Source organism: Mandrillus leucophaeus, unplaced genomic scaffold, assembly GCF_000951045.1.
Source record: "Mandrillus leucophaeus isolate KB7577 unplaced genomic scaffold, Mleu.le_1.0 Scaffold1083, whole genome shotgun sequence".
NCBI classification, from domain to species: domain Eukaryota; kingdom Metazoa; phylum Chordata; class Mammalia; order Primates; family Cercopithecidae; genus Mandrillus; species Mandrillus leucophaeus.
The window spans coordinates 222,675-232,025 of NW_012099021.1; positions in this window are offsets into that span (position 1 = coordinate 222,675).

Consider the following 9,351-nt stretch of genomic DNA (forward strand, 5'->3'; position numbering starts at 1 on the left):
AAAAATGCAGTTATTATAATTTTAATTTGCATTTTCTTTTTTTTTTTTTGAGATGGAGTCTGGCTCTGTCTCCCAGACTAGAGTGCAGTGGTGCGATCTTGGCTCACTGCAAGCTCCGCCTCCCGGGTTCACACCATTCTCCTGCCTCAGTCTCCTGAGTAACTGGGACTACAGGCAACTGCCACCACACCAGGTTAATTTTTTTTGTATTTTTAGTAGAGATGGGGTTTCACCGTGTTAGCCAGGATGATCTCGATCTCCTGACCTTGTGATTCGCCCACCTCGGCCTCCCAAAGTGCTGGTGTTACAGGTGCGAGCCACTGCACCTGGCTGCATTTTCTTATCTGACTTCAAGCATATATGTGTATGTTTAGAGCAGGCGTGTCCAATCTTTTGGCTTCCCTGGGCCACATTGGAAGAAGAATTGTCTTGGGCCACACAGAAAATACGCTAACACCAACAATACCTGAGGAACGGAAAAACAAAACAAAACAAAAATCACAAAAAAATCTCATAGTGTTTTAAGAAAGTTTATGAATTTGTGTTGGGCCACATTCAAAGCTGTCCTAGGCTGCATGTGGCTTATGAGCCGTGAGTTGGACAAGCTTGATTTTGACCTTTTATGTTTCCTTTTCTATGAACACTTCATATTCTGCCTATTTTTCCAAATGGAACAATAATTTTTTCCTTATTGAGTTGTAAAAGTTATTTATATTTTCAGGAAGTTTGTTTATGGTGGGCTTGTCTTGAGTAATTAAAAAAATTTTAATGTAATTCGATTCAGCCTTTTTTTTTTTTTTTTTTTTTGAGACGGAGTCTTCCTGTGTCACCCAGGCTGGAGTGCAGTGGTGCGATCTCGGCTCACTGCAAGCTTCGCCTCCCTGGTTCACGCCTTTCTCCTGCCTCAGCCTCCTAAGTAGCTGGGACTACAGGCACCCACCACCACGCCCGGTTAATTTTTTTGTATTTTTAGTAGAGACAGTGTTTCACCATGTTAGCCAGGATGGTCTCGATCTCCTGACCTGGTGATCAGCCTGCCTCGGCCTCCCAAAGTGCTGGGATTACAGGTGTGAGCCACCGCGCCCGGCCCAATTCAGCTTTCTTTTAAGGCATCTGGGTTTTTGTGTGATACTTAGGAAAGCTTTAATTGGAGGGTATTACATACATTCTCCCATGATTTTTTCTAATAATTTGATTTTTTACACATAAATCTTTGCTCCATCTATAATTTATCTTGTTGTAACAAATAAGCTAGGAATCCAAAATAAATTTTTCTTCCCAGATGATCACCTTGATGTTCCTGATGTTCCAACACCTTGATGTTCCAATACCCTGATGTTCCAACACCATTTACTGGTTAATCCATTTTTTTCCCTGATGACTTGAAAAATCAAAACTTTATCGTATACTAAGCCCCTACGTGGCTCTGGGCTTTTTACTCTGTCCACTAGTCTGTCTATTCATGTCTGGTGTCATGTTTTAAACTCTTTAACCTCTATTATTATGTCAAAGGGGTTACAACAGTTTTTAGGCTAGCATTGGGGGTGGTGTTGGTATCTGGCAAAGCTAACGGCGGGCTATATGGAGACTGAATCCTTAATTCTGGCCTAAATAACTCTTCATTCAACTCAGTGCCAACTACTATAAAACAGATCCTGATACTTTTAAGGAACACTGGTCTGAGATGTCTAGACACCACATCCGGCTCTCAGTTAAGCCCCACAACCATCCTATGAGGTAATGTGTTCTTTGGATTATTTTAGTTTCAAGAAACAGACTCACTGAGGCTGGTTCAAATAGTAAGAGACATTATACTGATATGTGTATATGGGAGACGTGAATCTCAGCCATTTCATCAGAAACCACGTCACAAGACCTCATAGGAAGGTCTCTCTTTTATTTATTTATTTTTTTATTTTATGAGCCTGAATACTTGAATATAGTTTTTTTGTTTGTTTTTTTTTGAGATGGAGTCTTCCTCTGTCTCCCAGGTTGGAGTGCAGTGGCCTGATCTTGGCTCACTGCAACCTCCGCCTCCAGGTTCAAGCAACTCTCCTGCCTCAGCCTTCCGAGTAGCTGGGATTACAGGCATGCACCACCACATTCAGTTAATTTTTGTATTTTTAGTAGAGACGGGGTTTCACCATGTTGGCCAGGCTGGTCTTGAACTTCTGGCGTCAAGTGATCTGCTCGCCTTGGCCTGCCAGAGTGCTGGGATTACAGGCATGAGCCACCGTGCCCAGCCTTGAATACAGTTTTGAGACAGAGTCTGGCTCTCACCCAGGCTGGAGTGCAGTGGTGTGATCACTTCTCTCTGCAGCCTCGACCTCCCTGGCTCAAGTGGTCCTCCCATCTCAGCCTCCTGAGTATCTGGGATTACAGTCATGCACCACTATATCCTGCCAATTTTTGTATTTTTTGTAGAAGTGGGGTCTCCCTATGTCTCAAACCAGCCTAGGCTCAAGCAATCCACCTACTTCACCCTCCCAAAGTGCTGGGATTACAGGTGTGAGCCACTGCACCCAGCCTGAATAGATGTCATTTAAAGACCTACTTGAAACATATTAGAGTTCTAGCCTATGATAAGGGCTGGGAAGAAAAAAGGTACAGGTATCAGGGTTGAAGGGTAAAAAGAAAAAAAAGAAATGAAATGAACTGCAATTAGGGGGGCCTTCCCTCGGCAGATGAAAATGTGCTATGCCTTAAAGAATAGTGAACCACTTACATCTGAGGTCTTTTAAAAAATTAAAAGTCAAAATGTAAAACTCCAAATGTTGGGACATGAAAAGAGAAGTAGGAAATTAGATAGAGGAGAGCAAAAATGGGGCAATATAGGGAGGAGATGTAGAAGAAGGCAGATGACTGGAGGAGAACTAGCATTTCAGGTATTGCATCAGTCAGGATAAAATAGGTTATACTGAGTTAACAAATGACCTCAAATCTCAGTGGCTTAAAATTAAAAGGATTTCTTGCTACTTGTCCATTGCAGGTGGATGGGGACTCTGTTCCATGTTGTCCTCACTTAGGGATCCAGGATGACAAAGGCTCTGTCTCTGTCCTTCCGTGATAGCCAAAGCTCAACTTTTTGCGTGCCCTTGCTCAATTTTTCATTGGCCAAAGCAAGTCACATGCCTCTATCTAACTATAAAGGGATATGATTATGCAATCCTACCATGAACTTAGAGAGAAAATTAGAAATATTTGGTGAATAGAACTAATGATTACGACAAGTAGTGACTATAGCTTTTAGGGATATGAGACATAGGGTGAATTAATCTGACTTTAAATGTCAGTTAGAACTCTGGGATGAAGTCATGTTGGCTCAGAATCAGCTGATGTCCACTGGGGAGTGGTTGAGTCTTGGTGACACCAGCTGTCTGCACCTGTTCTATAGGCATGAGTTAGTCCTCAAGGCCTTGCCAAAGGCTTAACAATCAGTAATATACACATGCATACATAATTCCTAGGATGGCATGTCAACCTTGATCTTTGCCCTAAAAAGCTGGTCTCTATAATTAATGATTTTGTTTTCAGTCTAAAGAGATAGTGGATAAGTAACTGCTGCAGAAAAAAAGAAAAAAAGAAAAAAGAAAAAAAAGAAAAAAAGAACAGGGACATATTGTTCTTTTGGGTGTTTCAGCTGATACTTTAATCTTAACTCCCTGAGCTCCCATATCCCCTTGGGATACCAAACAATGTTGCAAATGGGAGCAGCCAACCCCACATTTTCCTTGCTGGCTAAATTCTACCAATAGTGATGTCATACTTTGCTCTCTGATAAGATTTAGAGAAGCAATTTTGTAATGTTCTCAGACTGACCAATAAGTAAGTGTCTCAAGGCCATTTTGAGTGCCAGCCTTCTCGTTCTGCAGAAGTATAAATATGAAATAAAGAATGTTAGCCTCACTGGGTTCTGGGATGATAGAGTCATATAATCTATTGTAATGAACCACCAATTTCTAAATTGTCTGTCTGGGTTACCCTGAAGGAGGCAGATGCTGAACCTTAGCACCTGTGAGGCACTGACATGGGGGACATTGCTGGCTGTCTACTACACCCCTTCTTCTCTCTAAAAATCCTAATACTGTTTGGGATCCATCAGTTCACTAAGGGGAAGGTGACCCCATCCTCAGCTCTCGCGGTAGGTCCTGATTAGTCTAAGCCAGGGTGTTTCAGTCTCAGCACCATTGACATTCTGAGCTGGATAATTGTTTGTTGTGGGGGCTAGAGTAGGTATTAGAGGATGTTTAACAGCATCCCTGCCAGGGGCATGCCCCAGTGCAGTTTAACAGCCCAAAATGCCTCCAGATATTGTCAAATGTTTCCTGGGAGTCAAACTCTCACCCAGTTGACAGCCACTGGTATAAGCCCACCATGGTAATCCTATTCCTCTTTCCAGGTAACTCGTTTAAGGATTGGCATGTGACAATTTGGCTAATGAGATTAAGGGGAAAGAAAGCTGCTGAGGAGTTTCAGGAAACTTTTTTTTTTTTTTTTCTTTTTAAGAAAGAGACTCAGGAGGAGATGGTGTCCTTCTCTTTTTCTGGATCTTGTTGTTTACATTCGAAACCTGGTCACATTACAGTCGTCTTAGCATTGGTTTGAAGATGAAGCCAACTCAGAGGGAGGCAGAGCCAAGAGATTCTCTGAGAAGCAGGGCCAATGCCCCGATGCACCAGTCTGGAGCCCAGCCTGGAGCCTGGCCCACGGCTGGGCAGCTTTTTATTTGAAACAACAAATATCCTTATTGTTAGAGGCCAAGTGTCCTGTTACTTGCATCAGAAGTGACATTCTAACTGAAGTCATTGAAAAAAAGTGTCACAGAGAGAGGTCCTGCTGGAGCTGCCAGAAATAGGACCCTCGCTCATTCCTACTGGGACAAGCGCCCTCCTAATTAGAAGCAATACATTGCCCATCTCTAAAGTGACAGGAGGTTAGGAAATTAACTTGGGTTTTGGCAAGTTCATAAGAAGGAAACTGAGCTCCCACTGTCTGGAGGGGAGGGATGAGGCAGCTACGAAGATAAGAAGCAGATGCTACTTATGCTGGAAGAGATATGGGCTCAGAGAAATGCAAAGGGATCAAACTAGTGCTTAGTGGGTGGAGAACTCAGATTTAGATGCTAAGACTGACACTAACTCAACAGATCTCCCAAGCTCTGAAACCAAAGCACTCGCAGTCATGTGAGAGTCCTGGTTTTTACCACTGGCTGCACTTTGGAATTGCCTGGGGAGCTTTAAAAATATTGATGCCTGGGTCCCACCCACAGAGTTACTTAAGTATTGGATGGGGGTGTGGCCTGGATATAATCCTTTTTAATTTTTAAATTATAATTTTTTATGGATTCAGATGTCTTTACTGCTCTTGTCCTTTCTACTCAATTGTGCTGCCTTCACACCAGTAGGTCCTTTTCTTAATTTACTTCAATTTTGTGTGTGTGTATGTGAAGAGATAATACTTGCAACTCGTACAAGACTATACAATAAGATCTCTCTCCCATGCCTGTCTCCCAGTCCCCTAATTCTTCCACCTAGAAGACGGTTGATGACTATACACAGGTATATGTTTGTTTTATTTTCAGTTACTTTGTGTATACCAATGGTGACTTCCTATGCACATCGTTCTACATCCCACTTTTTAAACTTAATTGTACTTTATAGATCATTCCATATTAATATTTTGAGAGCTTCTTTTTCTTTAATATGGTGGCAAGTTAATTGTGTGAGTATGCTGTAAGTTACCTAACCAGTCCCCAAATGATAGCATTTAGCATGGCCTCAGTCTTTCTATGGCAAAGGATGTTGCAATGAATAACCTTACACAGCGTGTATGGGTGTACCTATAAGAAAAATGGGATTGCTGGGTCAAAGGGCAGGTGTTCTTATAATTGATAGAGTCAAACTGACCTCATGGAGGTTGTGTTCTCCCACCTACAATGTATTCTTCCATTATAATAGTGAACAAGACACAATGCTTGGGAACTTAAACTGTACAAGGAACTCAGAAGGCTAGAATAAGTAGAGAAGGTTAACAGTGCTTCACGAATTTCATTTCCTCTTAGGGAAATCTGTTTACTTTAAAGAGTGCCTCTTTCCCTATGGTAAGGTATGTTGTCATTATTTGATTTTTGTTCAGCTGATGGGCAAAAAATGGTATATCAATATAGTTTAAATTTGCATTCATCATTATTCTGGGTGATGTTAATCATCTTTTCATATATCAAATAGCCATTTGTTCCTTTCCTGTTAACTCTAATGTGTCCCTTACTCAAAGATTGGATTTCTTTTTCTTAGTAATTTGAAAAAGCTCTTTTATATAGCAGGAAAATGAGCCTTTGGTTTCTGATATGTATTTTTGTCTAGGTTGTTTTTTGGCTTTGCTTAATAGAGACTCTTTTGTGAGTCTTTTATGACACTTAGGTTTTTAGTCTTAGAAATGGCTTCACCAGTCTAATATTTATTTATTTATTTTTATCACCAGTCTAATATTTAAAAAGCAAATGAACAAGCTTCTTGCCATGGTTTGCAGAAATTCTGGGGGTAGTCCTACTTGTTTACTTTTCCATAGGAACATTATAATCAGCCTGGTTTCTTTTTAAGTTTATTATTTTCATGTGGATTGCATTTAACATTTACAGATTAACCTAAGGTGAAATTCATGAAGTACTGTTGGGACTCCCTATTTGTCCTAGTTTTCTTCTGAGTTCCTTGCACAGTTGAAGTCCCCAGGAATTTAATCTTTTTTTCCTCACTATTATAATAGAAGAAAAGATGCCATTAACATCTTAAAAAAAATTTTTTTTTTAAAGATAGGGTCTCACTCTATCACCCAGTCTGGTGTACAGCGGTTCGATCATAGCTCACTGTAGCCTTGAACTCCTGGGCTCAAGCGATCCTCCCAGAGGACTCAGCCTCTAGAGTAGCTGGGACTACAGATGCACACTGCCATGCCTGGCTAATTTTTAAATTTTGTGTAGAGGTGGGAGTATTGCTATGTTGTCCAGGCTGGTCTCGAACAATTGGCCTCAAGTGGTCCTCCCACCTCGACCTTCCAAAATGCTGAGATTATAGGCATGAGCAACTGTACTCAGCCCTCATTAACATCTTTTGATTATTAATTTGGCATCAGGATTATTAAAAGCTCTTCAGGTGATTCTAATACAGTGAGTGGACAAGGAGCAGGAAGGGAGGGATACTCTGGGTCAGCTGGTTGTAATCCAGGAAGAAGTATTTTGTTACTGATATTGTTTAGAATTGCCAGCCTATGGTGATAATTAAAAAAACCAGACAGGGTAAAGCTTTTATTATTGTTTATAGATTCTCTGCAGCAAGGGACCCCTCACTGCCTGTACCCAGGGCCAACCACTCACTCCCCTTGGTACAGCCTGTTCCAAAGAGCAGTCAAGGTTGAAAAGCGTTGTCTTGGAGTCTTTGAACTCTCTCCCACCTCTCTCCACACTGAATCACTTCACATGTTCTGTTCAGGCTGCCAGTTACATTTTCTTCACTTCTTTCCCCTCTTCTCTGTCCTTCTGCCATGAGTCTAGTAGAGGCCTCCAGCATCTTTTCTCAGGACTCTGTTTTCACTCCCTACTAATCTATCTTCCACATTGCTTCCAGCCCAGATGCTGTGTCTTTAAGCACTGATGGGATTCTATTACCTCTCATCCTTTCAACTGAGCCTTGTCTATTTGCCCAGCATCATTCCTGCCATTCCCCCCTAAAATCATCTCTCTAGACCAGAGCACTGCATTTCCATTTGGAACAAACCAGTCTCTCCCATGTCCCTGAGACTCCACATTTGCTAGTCTTGACACCTGGAATTTGGCTTCTATTTTTTGAGACAGTCTCCCTCTGTTACCCAGGCTGGAATGCAGTGGCGTGATCTCAGCTCACTGCAATTTCTGCCTCCTGGGTTCAAGCAATTCTCCTGCCTCAGCCTCCCGAGGAGCTGGGATTACAGGCACCCGCCACCATGCCTGGCTAATTTTTGTATTTTTAGTAGAGACGGGGTTTCACCATGTTGGCCAGTCTTAAACTCCTGACCTCAAGTGATCCAGACACCTGGGCTTTTAATCACCGAGTTCTTAGAGAATAGGAGACTTGATATTACAAGCAGTGCGTTTAGAAAACTATATTCTGGATTTACTAGGTATCAGGCTCTGAACTAAAGATTTTGCCCATTCTACATCATGATATCCACTGTGCTGATGAGGAAACTAGGGCTCAGAAAGGTCCAAGACCACAGTGTTTCCAAGCCAGCCGCAGCATGCCACCATGCCCTTCTCATGCGGATTGTTGGAGGGGTATACCTATGGCTTTATGTCCATTAGGATGAGAGGATCAGGCATGACAGCCCTCACATTTGGGATGGCCTTGGATGGAACCCCCTGGCAATATTTCATAGTGACCTTTTCCTTGTCTTCTGTGACACTGATGGCATCTGTGGACAGATGTGGGGTTATACCTTGTGTGTGGAGAGGATAAATCATCCAGTTCCATGTCAATTCATTTATAGTCAGATTTCCTGGTGCTAATTTGCCTCTTGACTACTTTTCCCCTGGATTTAACTCCAATCAAGTACAGATGTCTTATTTTTTAATCTTTCTGATCTATTTTGGATGTCAGAAAGCCAGTTTGTCTAAGGGCATTTTAAACTTAGCACATTCAGTGACTGTTGCGAGTGGTGGAGGTTTGTCAGGCTTCGGGACTTGCCAGCCCCTTTGAACATCTTTCTTACGTTTTGGAACTTTTCTGCATTGTGGCTCCTCACCCTCTGAGCCCACTTTCCCAGATTCTCTTGCAGTGAGGGCATGGGAATGTGATCCAAGTTCTGCCAATCAGCTGTAAAGTGCCAATTTGGAAATAAATACCATAAAAAAGGAGGTACCATGCAGAATTCCTTTTATCGAGGGTGCTGAGAGACAGATATTCAGCTGTCAAAGGTGGCTGTGGCACCTCCAGGCTAAATAGCATCCCATGTTCAGTGTCAGGAATGTGGGCAGAGATGCCAGCCCAGTAGCCATAGCAATAGCATCTCCCCTGGCAGAGTTTAGTGGTATAACTCGAGCATCATTCTTGGCTGGGTTAGCCTCTGAGCCTGATCCTCTGCCCCTCCTGAAGAGCCTGCAAGGGACTTAAATATTCTTCAATAAACTCCTTTTCTGTGTAAATTAGCTTGAATGGGTTTTGTTTCCAATTGTGACAGATAAAGTTGGGTGTTGTGTGTCCATGTGGCTTCCACTTTTCTATTTTAACTGCTTTCCAATGCCTTTCTTTCCCAATCCCTCAAATACATACATTATAGTTGAACTATGAAACACAGGGCACAGTATTTTTTTTTTTTTTTTTT